This window comes from Xenopus laevis, chromosome 6S (assembly GCF_017654675.1).
Source record: "Xenopus laevis strain J_2021 chromosome 6S, Xenopus_laevis_v10.1, whole genome shotgun sequence".
In the NCBI taxonomy this organism is placed as follows: domain Eukaryota; kingdom Metazoa; phylum Chordata; class Amphibia; order Anura; family Pipidae; genus Xenopus; species Xenopus laevis.
In genome coordinates, this window is record NC_054382.1 from 65,086,066 (window position 1) to 65,105,803 (window position 19,738).

Below are 19,738 nucleotides of genomic sequence, written 5' to 3' on the forward strand. Positions count from 1 at the left end.
ATTATCTCTATTTTTACCTTGATAAGCAGGATCCCTCCCTTTTTGTCCGTGATAGTATTGGTGGGTTAAAAAGGTAAATCTTTATGGATCAAAGTTCGTCCCAAGTGGCCGGATCATTGCTCATCAAGACATGAAGTTCATGTTTGAGGGTTATTTTGGGGCTGTGACCCTCCTTAAAATGGAACTCTTGTATATATAAATATTATTTTTGCATTAGCTCTTTTACATACAATGAATATTTGGACTCTTTTAATTGGCCCATTGATGCCATTCACATTTTATCACAGTATAATACATTACAATCCTGATATACTGTAGAATAAATATTAAGGATTATAGTTCAACCTTGAGAATCTTTTTCTGCTTACACTTGTTGACTGCTTGCAAGCAGGGTTGAGGTCTGGGGGAGGGTGGTGGTAGGTAGATGTAGAACCTAGGGTGGGAGAGTGTATAACAGGTAGAGATTTATAAGCCATTGGCCACGGTAAGTTTACTGGGGCTCTATAGTTCTAAAAAGTTCTCGGGATTAGCTCTTACTGTGGAGTTGACCTTGCACCTGCAATGGAATAGTGTAGGCTTATATAAGATCAATGTCAAGATGATCTCCTTCTGTCTCTCTGAGTTTTAGGAGTATGGGAGTTAGCTGAAGTGATTATATTGTTGTCCATTCTCTTTGGAGCTCAAGGTTGAGGTCTGGGATCTTTATGGGATTGTTCTGGTTTCCTGTCTGGGAGATCCATGCAAGGAAGGTGAAGCTTTTTGATTTGGTTTGATGCCAACTAACTTTGCTTACTACATTTAGAGACAAAAGTAACCTTACTATTTTTTTCCTTCACAAAATTATTATTCACTTGAAGCATTTCTCCTCCATTCTAGGCCTGAATCTCACTCATTTGACTTTACATCAGACTCAGGAGACCCCTGTCTCTAAATTTCTGACACATCTCCTAATCTACTTTTAATTAATTCCTCCTCTAATACATTTGACCTTATTCTTTGGAAGACTAGATCTTTAAAAACAGCTTCTAAGCAATAATCTTTTTTTTGAACAGCATCCAGTTAGTTATCATTGGACAAGAAGGATAGTGTCAGACTTACCGAACCGGGAAGAACCACTGGTGTTGAGGAAGACAACCCTTACAGCCCCCTCACAAGAACAACCCCCAATTAGGTACGGAGGGAGGCTGGTGAAGGTGAGGTATGGGAGCCTGTGAAGTGCTTCAGGTGCTGGGTAACGTGGCTGCGAAGGAGTACAGGGAAATGCGGGATTAGCGGTGGAATCAGCATAGAGCAGGAAACTATAGTCACAGCCTTGGCGTCAGCTCTGGTGATAACGGTTGGCCACATATCTCCCTAACACAGAGGGGTCAGGCAGGTGTTCCAGTTGACAATAGAAGAACATGAAGGCTGGATACCAAGGGTTAATTCGGAGCATAGTCAGTCAGGCAAGCAGAGTCGGCAACAGTAAATCAAAGTCTATATGAAGTACCAGGGGTTAAACAGAGTAGTCAGATAGCAAGCAGGGTTGGCAACAGTGAATCAAGTCCAAGCAGGATTCCAGGGGTTAATGCAGCAGAATAGTCGAAAGACAGAAGCAGAGTCAAGGCCAAGTTCAGTAGAATTCGAAAGTCACTTACTCAAAGTGTAGCCAGGATGTCCGAGCACTGGGAAAACCTCTGCGCCAAACTAAATGGTGTCGCCATGACGCCCACGTCGTGACATCACTGGAACGCACCGCGCCTTTGCTGGAACGCACTGGACCAGCCGACCGGACCCAGAGTCACTGGTAAGCTCCTGACAGATAGAAATGATTTTACTAGATGATGTTTTTGTAAAAAACATACCAACTGTGCTCTACGATCTTAAGTGTTACTGCAACTTCAACCTGCTATCTACTTTTGTAGAAACATTGCAATGCTCCTATAGAAGTACAAAGGGTAGATAAACATAGTTCTAGTACTAGTACTCATTCACACATAATGCACACAGTTGCTATATTTAATACACAGTAGTCAGTGTAAGACTCATGTTATATGAGGAACTTTGCTGTGGCAAGCAAGCTTACACATTTTGGTCAAAATATGATACCAACACCTCAATTTTTGTAAGAAGTATTTAAAGGGATTCACACAGGTGGAATTTGAGGGTTGGAGGTTTTTACCTTTTTAACATGTGCAAATTAAGCCTTATATCAGTTTTAGTAGCTGGTCAACTTCAGAGTGTAGGTAAGTTTGAGCGCGATACAAAATAGCAGCTGGTCAATGCTACAGTCTGAACAGGGTCAGACTAGGGGGCCCGGGGCCCACCGGGACAGTTGTCCAGAGCCCCCTTCCGACCCCCCACACCCCTACTGCTCAGCGCGCATGCATGAAGGACATCGCTCGCCGCGCATGTGCGGGGGGCGCTGCACCGTCAAATCCCAATATCGTTAGAGGGGGTCTGGCCCAGTCCGACCCTGAGTCTGAACTAGAGCAAGTTTTCACAATTTCTCTTTCTTTAATCTACTTTTGTATGTCTTTTCAAAGAACACCTTTAAAATAGGTACAGTAGTAACATCTTAAAATCTTGCAAATAATACTACCTATCTGTCACCACTAGAACTCCTCCCCCCTTGTCTGCTGCCTTATTCACAATATTACTCCTTTGAGACATCCTTTTCCACACTTGTTATCCTGTTTTATTGAAATTATGGAAAAGTAGATGCACTGTATATCAACCATGTGGCATTTATCCTCCAATGGGTTTTATTTATAATATTTATTTAATAGGTTAACTTATTTCATAACAAAGATATCTGCCTTAGGAATACAATCAGTAACATGTTTAAACATCCCCATGGTTCCCATGGTGTTTGAATCTCTAAAATCTACCTCCAAGGAGACGTGCAAGATACATAAAAAAGATTTGGAAGCTTGAGGATCAGATGTCTTGCTCATCGCTTGTGACAGGCATCTCTTTGATCTTAGCTTTTTTAGCAATTACTGTAACCTAGCAGTTCGTCTGGAACTTAGTTCTCTTGAGTGCTTGTAGGTCTGATAGGAACGCTTCCAGATGGCCCTTTAGTTTTTGACTCTTGGCAAGCACTTTCAGGGTAATATAGTAACATAATAATTAGGCTGAAAAAAAGAATTCGCTCATTGAATTCAACATTTTCATCTAAATGAAACCGGCCTGATTGCAAGTTGATCCAGATGAACATTCAAAACCCCCATTTTAGGTCTCTCCATTTGCCTCAGAGGGGTTAAAATTCCTTCCTGACTTCAAAGTGGCAATAGTACCATTCTCTGGATAACTTTTGTAGCCCTGCAGGTTTTCTTTGTTTCTGAATTATTATTCACTGTTACTCTGAGAGCTACAGCAGTATAAATAATAATGTGAAGACTACAGATCCCAGAAGGTGCTGCTCATCAGAGGAAGTGGAAAAAAGGAAATCATTAAGAAAAAAAAGGGAGCAGAATAAATCCTCCTGCACAGTTTGGGAAGCTGACTGAAATACAGCCAGAGCCATTCCAAATCTCCAGCTCAGTATTGAGTGTTTGAGAGTGAGATCTGTGGCCTATAAGCAAGTTGCTAAGTATCAGACTTTCCTGCGGATTATTTTGACCACACCTATTTTTGTGGCCACACTCCCTAATTACCATGATCATTTTACAAAATTTGTCAGGTTATGAAAGTTTGAACACATTTCTGTGGTTTTATGTGTTATTACAGTTTTGCCAATGAAGGTGAATTGCCCTTTAAGCTGCAAGTCACAGTTTCCCCAAGAGACCTGCTTATCTTAAATAGGTACCATTGTTTTTTTTGCTTATCTTAAATAGTTACAAAATGATCTTAGTGCACCTGCCACGTATTCGGATACATTTTAGAAACATTGTATCTTTTTCTGGCTGTTCAGTCCAGGAGATCAAAGAGAAAGTCAAGACATTTCAGTAACAATCCGGGACTGCGGGTTGAGCTGTCAAAATCGGACTGTCCCGCGAAAAATGGGACGGTTGGGAGGTATGGCTTATTTACCTTTATTGTTAAAATCAAATACTAGTGTGAATTTAACCATTTTAAATTGCATTGCATTTTATTATTTTATTTTTGCGCATTTCAATTTTCTGTATGTGTAATAAATCTGAGTTCACTTTCTTGTGTTGGTATTTACTGGGAATCTTTGGGGTGTCATTACAGTCATATCACTATATCAAGCCATACCCTTGGGTAGGCTACACTTTGTTTTAAAAGCTCATTTAAGTACTGCTCTATTGCTTATCTTGCCTAAAGGGGAACTATTGTGAACATTCAAATGTAATGTAATCATCATCATACTAAAATAAAAAATGTTCTAATTATAATAAATTCAGGATTATGTATTGTTTCTGAAATAATCAAGTTACTCTTTACTATTCACATCATTCTGTTTTCATGCAGGAACAGGTCTAATACAACCTTTAAGGGGTGTTCCTTTTAGATGTACTGTATTAATGCTCACATTTAAAGCAAACATTTCCAGAAAACCTGTTTCTCTAGAAGCATTATTTGTGCGTCAGTTATTTTAATAGATTTTGCTATTTTTTTTTATTATTGAAGATATAACCCTATCTTGGTTACACTCTCTTTTAAATAGTTATTAACCCCTTGCAATCCAGGGCCCTGAGTTCTGTGGATGAAAGATACTGGGAATTGTGATATACACAGTGCCTCTACCTAGTGAACACTGAGGATCACACCTCAGGGGAATTCCACTAGGAAAATAAAACACACTGTTTGCACTAAACCAGGAGAAACGTTATATAAATAATAATGGAAAGAATAGGTTAAACAGTGCAATGCAATAATATTCCTACACTGGTGAAACTTTCTCTCTCTACTCCGGGTAGACAACACAGTTAAGCTCACATGAAATGTCCATTCCCCAGAGCTCTTTATTCCTCAGGTAGCGCTATTTGCCCCAATGTACCTCTCCATTAGGATATAGGCTGTAGCTACCATGTACAAAGAAAATTGAGTGAAGGCTGCGCTGTTGCACGAATAGTAGGGTCAGGGAAAGCAGCACCAATAAATAGTGGATCCACACTTCCACTGTGAGTAATAAAAGTCAGCAAGAGAGGTGCGCTAATTAACCTTATAACTCCTTAAACACAGGCACCTAAAATGAAAAGAAACTACACATAGAGTAGTACGTTCGGCTCTTCCTAGAAATAACTTTGATGTTAGAACTACTCACAATCGTGATCCTCAAACAAGAGCGTGTAGAGTATTCTTTTTAAGCAGGGTATATACGATGTTGTAGCGTGCGATGTTTCTGAAGGAAAAGAGACGCTACAGATGGTGAAGAATCGTTAGAGATCCGACTTAGACCCTGCGGGTCCTAAGGACTTACCAGACTGCCGTCAGAAGAGAGCGTTGGAAGACTCGCAAAGAGATCGCTCGATGCCGACGTGTTTCCCAGGCGCTGTTTAGACACCGTTCCCTGAGTTCAGGCAGCCTTGCTCACCCGCTGCGCGTCCGCAAACTCTGCTGTTTCTCGTCCCACAGTCAGTCAGCTCGCCTCCGGTGCCGTGCGAAGGTTAAATAAGTGATTGGAAAGGGGATTAAATCTATAACAAACTTTTATTTCATTAATACAAAGGCTCCATACAGAAATATGGAGGCATCCATGATAATTTCACTAAAATGGGGAAATTATCTGGTCTGGCTCATTTGGTCCTGGAGATTGACTGACATAATGTATGGGGAAGCTAGTGTAGGCTTGGCAGTGGGATGGGTAAAGGGTTATCGGGGAGAGTGAGGGGGGCTCATTTTGTACCAGCTGAAGAAATCCCAATGAACAGTGACCTTAGATCTAAGTCTCCATTGTACAATATACAGTTGTGTTCAGAATAATAGAAGTTTATTTAAAAAGTGAAGAAGCTCAAACTCCTTAAAATAGCTTTTATTTCCATACATGCAAATGCATTGGGAACACTGCACATTCTATTACAAATCAAAACATGAAGAAAAATGTTTCAAATTTGTGTTATTCATTTATAGAAAGCAAAGAAAATTGAATATTTAAAAAAATGGCAATTATTTTACAAACTCAAACATTCACTGTATAAAATGAAAAATGTTTCAAGATTTTGTGTTCCTTTGGATCACTGAACTAATGTTTAATTGTATAACCTCTGTTTCTGAGAACTACTGCATATCTGTGATGCATGGTGTTGACCAACTTCTGGCACCCATTACATTACATATCGGTTTTGCTTCTGAAACAGCCTTTTTGATGTCACCCCACAAGTTTTCTATTGGATTAAGGTCAGGGATTGGGCTGGCCACTCCATAAAGTAGATCTTGTTGGTCTGGAACCAAGATGTTGCTTGTTTACTGATGTGTTTGGGGTTGTTGTCTTGTTGAAACATCCATTTCAAGGGCATTTCCTCTTTGGCTTAAGACAACATGACATCTTCAAGTATGTTGATGTATTGAAACTGATCCATGATCCCTGGTATGAGATAAATAGGTCCAACACCATAGTATGATAAACATCCCCATATCATGATGCTTACGCCACCATGCTTTACTGTCTTCACAATGTACTGTGGCTTGAATTCAGTGTTTGGGGTTGTCTGAGAAAATGTCTGTGGCCCCTAGACCCAAAAAGAACAATTTTGCTTTCATCTGTCCACAAAATGTTGCACCATTTCTCTTTAGGCCAGTCAATGTGTTCTTTGGCAAATTGTAATCTCTTCAGCACATGACTTTTTTCAATAATGGGACTTTGTGGGTTCTTCTTGCCGATAGCTTGGCTTCACATAGGCATCTTCTAATTGTAACAGTACTCACAGGTAACCTAAGACCTTCTTTGATCTTCCTGGAGCTAATCATGGCCTGAGTCTTTGCCATTTTGGCTATTCTTCTATAGATTCCAATGGTAGTTTTCCTTTGTCTTCCATGCCTTCCAGTTGCCATTTTAAAGATTTGAGATCATTTTAGTTGAGTAGCCTCTCGTTTTCTACATTTATTTATATGTTTCCCCTCTCCAATCAACTTTTTGATCAAAGTATACTTTTCTTCTGAACAATGTCTGAAACAACCCATTTTACTTAGATTTTCAGAGAGAAATGCACTTTAACTAGCTTGCCTTCCATTCTTTAAATAAGGGCCATAATTGACACCTGTTTTTTCACAGAATGAACGAACTCGCTAATTGAACTCCACACTGCTATTATTTGGAACATGCTGTTATTATTTTGAACACTGCTATTATTTTGAAAAAGCCTCAATTAATGATTCAATTATACAGAATCAGCAGCATGCATGTCATGACTGTTGGGTATGTTGCTTTTCTATAACTCTACTACACCTACTAAAAAATGATTTGCCATGTAGAAATATAATTTCTACCAAAAGCAGTGATTGATCAGGTTAGTGGAGTTGAACTGCTTTTATTCTAAACACAACTGTAAAAATAAAGGGAAAAATAGTAACCTTCACTGTCTGCCAGCAACAGCATGGGGTTTGTCAGGTAAAATGCGGAGCTGAGGTTGAGGTTATGTGCTGAAAATTATGATATAATTGGTATCACTGAGACCCGATGGGATTAAATGTGACTGGGCTGTGAATTTAAATGGTTAAACCCCTTTAATAAGGGACAGAGGGATTAATAATGGTTTGTCTTAATGTAAAGCCAGAACTGAAGCCATGCACTAAATTAATTACCACGGGGAGGGTGTGCATTACTTTTTGGTAGAGATTTGGTCTGGGCTAGAGGCTACAAAAAATTGAATGGGGATCCATCACTTTTTCTGCTAAAAACACAGAACAGCAATGGTTATGATTTAAAATTATATTAAATCATTACTGTTCTCAATTTATTCCCTTATGAAGTAAATGTAGAAGCACCAAGAACCACCCTATGTGGCTTAATATAGAAGTAAAGAAGTTTATAGGGGAGAAGATAAAGGCATTTAAGAAAATGCATTTAATGAATATAAACACTATAATAAATGTTTTAAAACCACAATCTGGAAGATAGGAAATGAGGAGTGCATTGCGGCAGAGGCTAAGACTAACCCCAAAACATTAAGTATATTAATAGTAAAAATATATGAGTTGAGAGTGTTGCTCCTTTAAATAATGGCACCAGTATCATTGTAGCAGACACAGAAAAGGCAAATGTGCTAAATCAGTTATTTTCTTCAGTGTATACAATGGAGGAGTCAGAGTTCCCATGCTCACTTCATAGCTGCACTGTTGGCTCAGCTCAGTCTAGTATGTGGTTGACTCAGGATATGGTTCATGAAGCTTTAATAAAAATTCATGTGAACAAGGTGCCAGGGCCAGCGGGCATGCACCCACGGGTTCTAAGAGAGCTTAGTTCAGTTTTAGACTGGCCTCTATTTCTTATTTTCTCAGATTCACATTAATCTGGTATTGTACCTATGGATTGGAGGAAAGCTGATGTCATCCAATATTTTAAAAGGGATTACAATCTCAGCCTGGCAATTATAGGTCAGTAAAGTTTGACATCTGTGGTGGGCAAATTATTTGAAAGCTTGTTAAGGGATCACATTCAAAATTTTGTCCTAGGCAATGGCATGATGAGCAGCAGTCAGCATGGATGAAGGATAGGTCATGTCAGACAAAGTTGATTGCTTTTTATGATGAGGTAAGTAAGACGCTGGACAGCAGGGGAGCAGTAGATGTGATCTGTTTGGTACGCATACTGCTTTTTTAGCAGAGAGGAAGAAAACAAGGGTGCGGTTTTGGGCCCATCGGGTTTTTTCACAGTCCTACCCTGTATGATAACTATGTGTAAAGATATAAGGGGATCATATAATAATTTCTCTAATATTTACCAGTATGTCTTTGTAGCTGATACGAAATCACCCATTCCGATTAGAAGCAAGGAGGTTCCACTTAAATATTCAGAAGGGGTTTTTTACAGTGAGAGAGCTGTGAAGATGTGGGATTCTCTCCCTGAAGCAGTTGTATAACCTGATACATTAGATAGCTTTAGGAAGGGGTAGAATGGCTTTTTTGCAATTGAGGAAATACATGGTTACGGAAGCTCATAGCACAAGTTGATCCAGGGACTAGTCCGATTTCCCCCTATGGGGCAACTTGGTGAGGCTCAAATGGTTTTTTTTTTGCCTTCATCTGGTTTAACTAGCAGTTAGACAGGAGTGTGGCAGGTTGAACTTGATGGACATGTGTCTTTTTTCAACCTAACTTACTATATTTCTATGATCCAGGGCAGTGATTTATGCTTATTCTATATTTTTCAATTGAACACACTAACAACAAGAATAATCCTATTTATTATTCTAAATGTTAAACAGTTTAAATTGTCCATGGTGCATAGCAGCATATTTTGATGTCTGGCCAAGCTTTTCAGCTCACTAAATAGGCAAACAAAGCTCCAATGACCTGACTTTAGGACCTTTCTGGGTTTTCAGATATTTTAAAAGCTACATTATAAAAAGCAAAATTTACAGGCATTGACATGTCAGATTACCTTTATGGAAATGTCAAGGTAATTACTAAAAAGGTAAAGTAGAAAGGACTGTGTTATCTAGAATTGCAAAGGAATACAGCCTCACTGAAAGAACCCATTAATGTGCAATTACCAGACTGTATTTTGAAAAATGCTTTTGCAGAAGGAAAAAGGCAGAAAGCCAGTATTTACTGTTGTATATAGATTGTTTCCCGTGAGGAAATACATTCAAAATTTTTGGAGACAAAGATACCTTGTCATAGCAGAATTGCATTCATTTCTAGAACACATATACTAATGTAATAAAATATTTAAAAATGTTTTCTTTGATATTTTGGCTGCCTTCTATGCAGCTTCCTGTTATTTCTTTGTCTGCAATAATCTGGACCATTCAAATCAACAATACAGAATGAAACAAGCAAAATCAGAAAGATCACAGTTATCAATACTCTCTGTGACAACACATTTGAATTCTCTGAGAGGGGAATTCACATGCACATCATTTTCCATTATTTCAGTCAGTACTGACTGTACAGCTATCTCTATTCACTCAAGATGAGGACCACCAGCATCTAGACTCAGCTACAATTGCTTCATTCATGCTTCTTACTCAAAAACACCTCCATGGTACAACTAGCCCTTTTTCATTGGAGCTTCCTTCCTTTTGCTTTCAAATTCTTTAGATTTTGGCATTTTAAAATCTGTCATTTAGTCTAGAGACTTGTATTGTTGGGCTTGATTATATTTAAAGTGGCTAACAAAAAAAATTGACTTTCGGGAGGGCCACACGATGCTTTATGGGTTTATTGTTCAGTTGAACAGATCCAATATAGAATATTGAGATAAATGTTGTAATGTATATTCTGATAATGTTATTATGCAATAAATTCTAAGGCATCTTACACATGGGTGTTTCTTTCTGTGTTTCCCTATGGTACTGTAGATGTTTCATGTGTTCCAGTAGAGGGGAATGCAGTAACAAATGCTGCCCGCTCTTTCCAATCACTCTGTCAGGGCTCAGTAGAACAGCTCCGGGCCGCGTCTCTACGCCAGCGCCTGTTGTTGACACAGGTGCGTGTTCTGATGCGCGCATGCGTTCTAACGCCTGTGCACGTTCTGACGCGCACACACGTTCTGACGCAGGCGCGCGTCCTGACGTAAGCATGCATCCTGAGGTTAAAAGGACGCTCAGGCCTAGGCTCAATGCAAGGTGATTGTCTCTACTGACACTAAGCATTTTGACTTTGATGATTCTTCTGATTACGACTACGGCCTGACTATTATTCTGATTATCCCTGGATTTCTGTGATTGATACTCCTGATTTCGACCTTGGCTTCTCCTGACTACTCTGCTCGTTTAATCCCAAATCGGCTCCAGCTTCCTGATTGTCTCACGTGTATGACCCGGCTTGTTCCTGACTTTGTCTCTTCTATTGCAGATAAGTGCTGAGTCCTTATTCACAAACTGTTATTTCTGCGGGCTCAATTGGCACTCCTGCTATTCCTTATTTGGGACCGTCTTTTACCAACCCTCAGGGCGCAGCTCAGTGGGAAGCGTGGGGGAGGCGTATACCTTCAGACTCGCCTTGATACCTGAGGCACAGGCATATGTGAATAAATAGATATAGGTGCAGATTGCCTGTTATGGATTGAATTGTGGGTCTATGGATAACAAGTTTTACATCTTTACACATTTAAAAAAAAATTTCTGCTCCCACCCACTTCTGGTGTCAGAACGCAGCATCATCACTTCCTGTTTCATGGTGGTCAGCGTGTTTTGGATAAGGCAGTTGCAGATCAGGGTGGGTAGGTATTCCAAGTGGGCAAAAATTGTGGTTGTGGGTCCAGTTTACAAGTCGTGCCTCTCTAGCGCAGGCAAGTGACAAATCCAGGTTGAACACATCAAGTTGCATTTAATGAGCCTATAGTAACTGTGTTTGTTCCAAATAATGATCATCATTTTTCATTTCACACAATTACTGTGTATCTAATGACAAACATAAAACTGTATGTTTTAAAACTTATGTGCCTATGAGCTTTACTTTTGCTCATGTAAATTCAGTTTAAATCCTTAATTAAGAAGGAAGTAGGCGTAATGTTTAACTCATTCTCTTTTTCTTATTCTCATGAAACTTTGCAGCCGCCAAATTTTGGGTAACAAGGGAATCTCAATTCCTCAGTGAGCCACTCTTAGACTCATTTTACCAGTACGGCAAAGCTATATTAGACTAATCAAGGAATATGCAACTAATTAGCAATTAACTTTTACTGGTGTACTGTAGTTCTAATAAAGACATATGGGGCTTAGTAAGCTGGGATATTTGTATAGCACTACCATATGTTCAATTCTGGCAGTTGTCCTGATGAACAATCTATCCTGTGCAGCGAAAAGCTTAGTTTCTACCTCATGTAGCAACAGAGAACAAGATACAGTAAATAAGTTACAGTGTTAAAATTGGCAAAAAAATATGAATCATACAGTATAACAATCAGTACAAGAGCTATATGCAAAAGCTGAATTATGAATAAACAATCTTCAATTATGACAAAGTGATTAAGTGATAAGATAAACTCTAAAAAAATGACAGCTTTTTATTTCGGTATAATTTCTCTATGAATAGCTAAAGGGTATATTAAGTGAAATAAAATCTGATCAGTATAATTCATCCTTTAATGATTCTAATTATATAAGAAAAAGCAGGAAGAGAAATAAAGAAACCCTAATTTAAAACCTGCATTCCAAGGTTAAATAAAAAAAAAAGCTACTGCATCGTGACAAAGCCATGATTTTCTAATGGTGCAAATAGTAAGGAATATGTAAGTATGGGCAAAGTTTTGATATGAGTAGTGATGGGAGAATAAATTTGGCAGGCATTGATTGGCTGCAAATGTCCACGTTTTGCTGCCAACAAATAATCGTGCGTATAAAAATTGTTGCTCACTTCAAAATTGTGGCGCTTCAAAATAATTTTGATGCCCATTGACTTCAATGGGTTTGGCAAATGGGAGAGGGAGAGACTCAAGCAGGAAGTGATGTAACACCAAGCTAATATGGCAGCTGCTATCCTAAACAAACACAGAGCAATTCTAGAGCTGTTTACTCTGGTATGGTAAAGTATTCTACAGAATAAATATAGTGTTATAGCTTGCACTATTGTAGCTAATCTATTGTAGCTAAGTGTTTGGCTGATGCTTGATGCTTTTACATTACCTTTCTTACCCTCATGTTCCTCTATGAGGGGGCTGCCATATTTGTGCAGCAGTAGTCCGTTAACATTACTCAAACTGACAGACTGAGATTGGACCATCAGGTTGACAAAACAGTCAGGTTTAGGAACTTAAAGTAATAATTACTTATAAAAGCAGAACTATCAGCAAAAAATGATCAATGTGACCTATATGTAACTTTTAATGTAGATTCATATTTTAAAAAGAAAAGTTTTAGTGTCAGTATCACTTTAAATATTGTAGAAGAAGAGAAAAATTAAAAGAAAAGTACTGTATATGTACTGTATGTTACAACCCCTTTCCCCTCCACCCAACATTCTTGAATTAATGTAAACACCCTAAAATACAGTACAAATTCAGTTAAATGTAATGTTGAACTCAGCCACCAGATGGGGCTGTAAAACCTATATGGAAGCAAGTATCATGCTAAACGGAGAGGTAAATGTCTTAAAAACATCTAATCAGATGATAAAAGTTAAAGAAAACAAGTTAATTTGGATAAAATGTTTTGCGGGCTGTTACTTTTAAGGAGTTTATTGTGTTTTAGGGGATATTAACTTCACAATAAGATTCAGCATAATATTTATGTTATGTTATATAGGGGCCGATTCACTAAAGGTCGTTATTCCTTAACGCACTGTTTTGTGCGTTATTTAAGACGCATTATTTAAGGAACGATTCATCAAAGTATTGCACTAATAGACATATCGGAAACGTTAATTCTACATTTCTGCACTCTGATACTTATAGAATAGAATTAATCGTAACACATTATTCACTAACATCTTTTAAGCGATAAAATCATAAAATAATGCTGTGAAATTTAATACGAGTAGGCGTTACTAAACAACATCAGATGGAATGTAGATGTAGTGAGGAGCTGTAGGGCAGCAATTAAAGACCTTTATGAGGAACTGGAGCCTTACCTACCACCACTAACACATTTTCATGATACCTTGGGCAGGTCAAGATTTCACTGCGTTCTGTGTCATGGAATTATATTAAGTTTCCAAGGGAACGGGATGACTAGAATACTGTAAAAAGAGACTTCTACTCTGACAGTGTTATCCGAATGTCTTAGGTGCTATAGATTGCACTGAGAACATGTGACTATATCAAATGCCCTAAAATATCACACAAAAAAAACCAGCATATCTCACTTGGTTTGCCCAATTTTAAACACAAGCTGTGTATATACATAAATATAAAGGGGGAGCTTCTCAGTTTGTGGCTTATAAATTTCAGATTTTTTAATATACTGTATGAATGCATTAAATGCCCAGGTATTTGTTGTGCAACTACTACTACTGGGGCAGGGACTGATGTGAATGATACTTTGAATGATATTTTATGTAGAACTTTTGTACTGTATAAATAAGAGATTATAATAATTCCTTATTATTTTCCCCGTAGAATAACAGCATTCATTATTTTGGGTGTTTATTTAGTGCTAAAAAAATCTTTGCGTAAGACCCTATAAATTGATTTTATTTTTTTTTGTTCAATAGTCTTAGCCTGTTGCCATTTGTACAGCATGCCATTTGCAAATATACTGTACAGGAGTAAAACAGAAGCAGAGGGACCAAAGGTTTTGGCACTGTTTTAAAATAACTTCTGCTCTTTAGAACAATTACCAAACAATTAACAATAGACAGTGTGCTGTAGGAACCTAAGTTTAATTTCATCTAGCACTACTTATCTGAATGTATGAAAGAAGAAAGGATTCCTATGCAACAGTGCCTGAAGATTTGATATGTTCTCTGTAAAGAGAATAAAGAATACGTGGATAAATGGTAGAAAAATATATTCCGTCTAGGCTAGAATAAACTTAGCCTAAGAGAATCTGTGCAAAAATGCCAAAGGGGAGACACATTTAAAGGGGAAACCTAAACTCTGAATATATAACGTGTTGTAGAACACTTCTGACTAATATTTGTGAGAAATGCTTAATTCAAAAGGAATTGCAAGATCACAAGTAATAATTAGCACATAAAAGAGTCAAATATTACTGGTTTTGCTGGAAAGTGTTTGCAGCCTCTAAAACAGTAGAATCAATTTCTATAGAGATGATATACTAAACTTTCAGAACTTTCCCCATACTTGCAGCTCTGTATATCTAGTATAGGTAAATCTAAAAACAACTGGACTTGCTGAGTAATCAATGAAGATTTTTCACTACTCATCCGAGCAGCTTCTTCAGTTCAACTGACTGGTGTGGGAAGTTCTCGTCATATAAACTCTTCCACTAATCCAATCACAATGGCACATTGTAACTCTTCAAAGAGGTGACATCTGAAGATATTCACAGAGGTGTTGATTCTGTGTAGTTACTGTGATAGGATTATCCAATGTGTCATGCAACTCCTAGAAAGAGGTGTTATTTGTGAGAGTTGCATGAATGGATGTGTGAAGTGTTCTGAAAACACCGGGGTACAGAAGTTAGAACAGCATTGTATGTAGCAGACAGGTGGTGTTGAAGGCCCCCGCCTCTGTTCAGGGATGGTTTCTCCACCTTGACATGAATCGCCTCTTTCATGCCTCGTTCAAACCAGCAGTCTTCTTTATCCAAGATTTGGACGTTGCTATCTTCAAAGGAGTGTCCCTTGTCTTTTAAGTGTAGAAAGACAGCTGAGTTTTGCCCTGAAGAGTACGCCCTCCTATGCTGAGCCATTCGCTTGGTGAGCAGTTGTTTTGTCTCCCCAATGTATAGATCTGTGCACTCCTCGCTACACTGGACTCCGTATACCACATTGCTTTGTTTTTCTTTAGGGGTTGGATCCTTTGGGTGTACCAGTTTTTGTCTCAGTGTGTTGCTCGGTTTGAAAAACACAGGGACGTGGTGTTTGTTAAAAATCCTCCTGAGTTTCTTAGACACTCCAGCCTACTATGTGTCTCCGGCCGGTTATTTCTATTGGTGTTCCTGTTGGGCTTGGTTGCTGCTGTTTTGACAAAGGCCCAGTCTGGGTAACCACGCGCTTTCAAAGCTCCTCTGAGATGTTTTTGCTCTTTGTCTTTGGACTCTGTATCAGTTGCCACAACTTCCGCCCTGTGGTGCAGAGTTCTAATGACACCCAGTTTGTGTTCCAGTGGATGGTGGGAATCAAACAACAGATATTGATCCATATGAGTGGGTTTCCTGTATACTTCCGTCTTCAAGTTACCCCCCTCTTGGATGCATATCAAACAGTCCAAAAAGGCAAGTTTGTTCTCGTGGACATCTTCCCTTGTGAACTTGATGTTATTGTCCACTGAGTTAATGTGTTCTGTAAAGGCAGCCACTTCATTGGATCTGATTTTAACCCAAGTATCATCCACTTACCTGAACCAGTGACTTGGTGTAGTTCCCTGGAAAGTAAGTAAGGCCCTCCTTTCCACTTCCTCCATGTACAGGTTTGCTACAATAGGAGAGACTGGAGAACCCATTGCACAGCCATGTTTCTGTCTATAAAAAAGGTTCTTGTACATGAAGTATGTGGTGTTAAAACTAGCAATCTAGCAACAAACATACTTGGTTGGGACTGAGCTTTGTTCTGCTGCTGAGGGTGTTATCTTGTTGGAGTCGATTTCTTACAGTCTCAATTGCCTCTGTAGTAGGTATTCATGTGAACAAAGAAGTGACATCATATGACATCATTGTTTCTTCTGCCTCTAGTGTAACGCCGTGAATCTTAGTTAATCTTTGGCATTCTGGATATGATGCACTGTATTGCCTACCAACGGGGCTAAGATGTTAGCCAAGAATTTTGCAATGTTGTATGTCACTGAATTTATGCTGCTGACAATGGGTCTTAGTGGGGCTCCTTCTTTGTGTATCTTGGGGAGTCCGTATAAACATGGTGTGGCTTCTCTGGGGTACAGGCGGTGGTATAAAACTCATTCAATGGCTTTCTCCTTTTCAAGTTGTTGTAGGCAACCTATCACCTTTTCTTGTAACCGCTGGTTGGGTCTTTCCTTAAGGGTTCATATGTATTGCTATCACTGAGTAGAGTGGTTATCTTGCAGTCATAGTCAGTTGTGTTGAGCACAACTGTGCATCTCCCTTTATCTGCTGGCAGGATAGTGATGTCCGGGTCCTTACTAAGAGAACTGAGTGCTCTCCTCTCTTGTGTACTAAGGTTAGAGGGAGGTGTTCTGGCACTTGCCAAAGCAGCTGACACTTTTAGCCAGAGTTGTTCTGCTTCTTCCTTGTTCAAGTGATTATTTTTGATAGCAGATTTTGTGGCTGTGATGAGTTGTGGTGTCATTGCATAGTTTAACCCCTTGGCTAGCACGTCCTTTTCCAGCTGAGTTAGTGTTTGGTGTCTCATCTTTCTGCCTCCAGGTTAGTTCTTCAGTCCTTTTCCAACTGCTGCTTCGTGACAGTAACGTGGTGAATTTGCTTATTTGTCGCTCCTTACTCTTAATGTGTTGGGCAATCTGTGCACGTTCAACAAACACAACCACCCTTTCCAGGGATCCATCAGGCAGTTCTTTTGCCAGACTCAGTTTCAGGTGTTCAACTTTCTGCTTAAGGGCATCAATGGTAAAGTTGATCTGTCTGACCCGTTCATTCCCACCTGTCTGCTACATACAATGCTGTTCTAACATCTGTACCCCGGCGGTTTCAGACACACATCCATTCATGCAACTCTCACAAGTAACACCTGTATCTAGGAGTTGCATGACACATTGGATAATCCTATCACAGTAACTACACAAAATCTACACCTCTGTGAATTAATTCAGATGTCACCTCTTTGAAGAGTTAGAATGTGCCATTGTGATAGTATTAGTGGAAGAGTTTATATGTTGAGAATTTCCCACACCAGTCAGTTGAACTGAAGAAGCTGCTCGGATGAGTAGTGAAACGTCTTCATTGATTACTCAGCAAGTCCAGTTGTTTTTAGATTTACCTATACTAGATATACCATGACCTGGATGAATGAAAATCTTCATAGTCATATTGCAGCTCTGTACTTTCAGCAGCTTGCATCTGATGGTGTCAAATTCGACAGAAAAAAAGCAAGTTCCATAAATTAGGCACATGTTGCATTACTGTTGATTTTGGAGTCTGGAACATGCAGCCCTCTGCTTATTGTGTAAAGTCAAAAAGCTGGGTATAAGGGCGAAACACTGCCAGGACTGCCCTTTAGCTTCAGCAAAACATAAGAAGAAAAGGCAGCCATAGTTTCTATAGTGCTTGTTAACTATCTGTAATGTCTGTCACAAGGGGTATTTCTAACACCCTGTAGGCATAACAAATCATTTACCAATTATTTACCATTGTAAAATAAATTACTATTTCACATGACAAGAGAAACTGTCTTGTAATATTTTTTTGTTAATTATTGAATGAAATCTTGGCGCTGCTGGCCTTGTCAGTGCTTTCCATTTATTTTTACCTTTAATGTATTTGGCACTCCACCCTCTCCCACATGATAAGTGTTAGTGACAAATAAAACAATGTTTTGCTTAAAAAAAATAATATACTTATGTGTTGTTATAAAAAAATATTTCAAAGAATGAGATAATAGGCATGTTGATTGTTAGAATAGAAGAAAGTCCATCTTACATTAAAACACTGCATTTAAAATGGGTGCTACACAGCATGCAATATCTCTCCATGACACAATAATCCAATGAATTGTATGCACCAGTCATTAAACATCTTACTGATATTTTTTAACAATGTGAACCAACAAAAGCAAGTCAACATTATTAGGGATGTAGCGAACTGTTCGCGGGCGAACTAGTTAGCGCGAACTTCGACTGTTCGCGTCCGCCGAATGTTCGCGAACGTCGCGCGACGTTCGCCAATAGGCGTTCGCGTCAAAAATCGTTCGACCATTCGATTCCTTCGACCGTTAAAGTCGAAGGATTTTCGTTCGAATCGAACGATCGAAGCCATTGGATTGAATGAAATCATTCGATCGAATGGCTTCGATCGTTCGATTCGAACGAAAATCCTTCGATCGAACGATTAAAATCCTTCGATCGTTCGAATCGAACGATTTTCGGATGTTCGAAGTTCGCGAACTGTTCGCGAACTGTTCGCATTTTTTGCCGGTGTTCGCGAACGGCGTTCGCGAACACATAAACGGCAGTTCGCTACATCCCTAAACATTATCTCTTAATATACCCTGTTTAATGCAGGAGAGGGCAAATTAGATATGTTTTATGGGCATACGGAATAAAGAGTTTAGCCATTTGGATGCCAGTAGTGATGGGCGAATCTGACCAGTTTTGATGCACTGAAAAACAAATGCATTTAAGTTTATAGGCGACAAACTAGTTTTTTTGACGCACAACACTTTTTTCACACATTGGGGTCTATGGGCGTTTTTTTTTGCAGCAAAACCAGGCAAAACATGTCACACATCACTAGATGCCAGAGCATATGATTCTTTGGAACTCAAGTAAAACTATTAGGTACAAAGGGAAAGATTTCCTAATGCTCGCCATATGTATTGGACCTAATTAACTGATGAGACTTGTTGACAATCCCCTGCTGCGGCCTGCATAGAGTTGGGCCTAAATTGGATATTGGAGGGAGAGTGGGTCTTTACCCAGTGAAGCATGTTTTGGCAGTTTGAGATTTGGGTTTGAGATACACCTCCCCTGTCTGCCCCCCTTGAATGGAGCACTGTCTATCTCAGGCAGCATTCTATTCATGGAGCAAGTCTCTGCACAGAGGCCTATGGCTATTTGCATAATTCCCCATGCAGTGGGCAAAGTACAAGAAAATTGCAGATTGCACTACATCGATAGTAGCACATTTTTATCATTTTACTTGCAGAATTTTTTTTTTTTTAACAGTTTTTGTTTTATTGATTTCCAAACCAAAAGAAAAATAGGGGGGGGTACAGAAGAAAGAGGGGGGAGGGGGGGTTGTCAGGTACATCTTCAAAAGACAATTACCATTTATTACATTATATCTGTCACATAAACTTCACAGCCAGTACACTTTATGTTCATTTACCCTGTTTGGTAATGCATCTGGGTAACTTAACTATCAGGAAGAACCTCAATGTCAGGGGTACACAAACTTTCTGTAATGGGTCTCAG

General features: G+C 39.1%; 1 pseudogene; it reads right to left on the minus strand.

Moving 5' to 3' along the window:
• Positions 1-326: 326 nt before the first annotated feature.
• LOC108719710 lies at positions 327-17,001 on the minus strand (annotated as a pseudogene).
• Between the last annotated feature and the right edge of the window lie 2,737 nt (positions 17,002-19,738).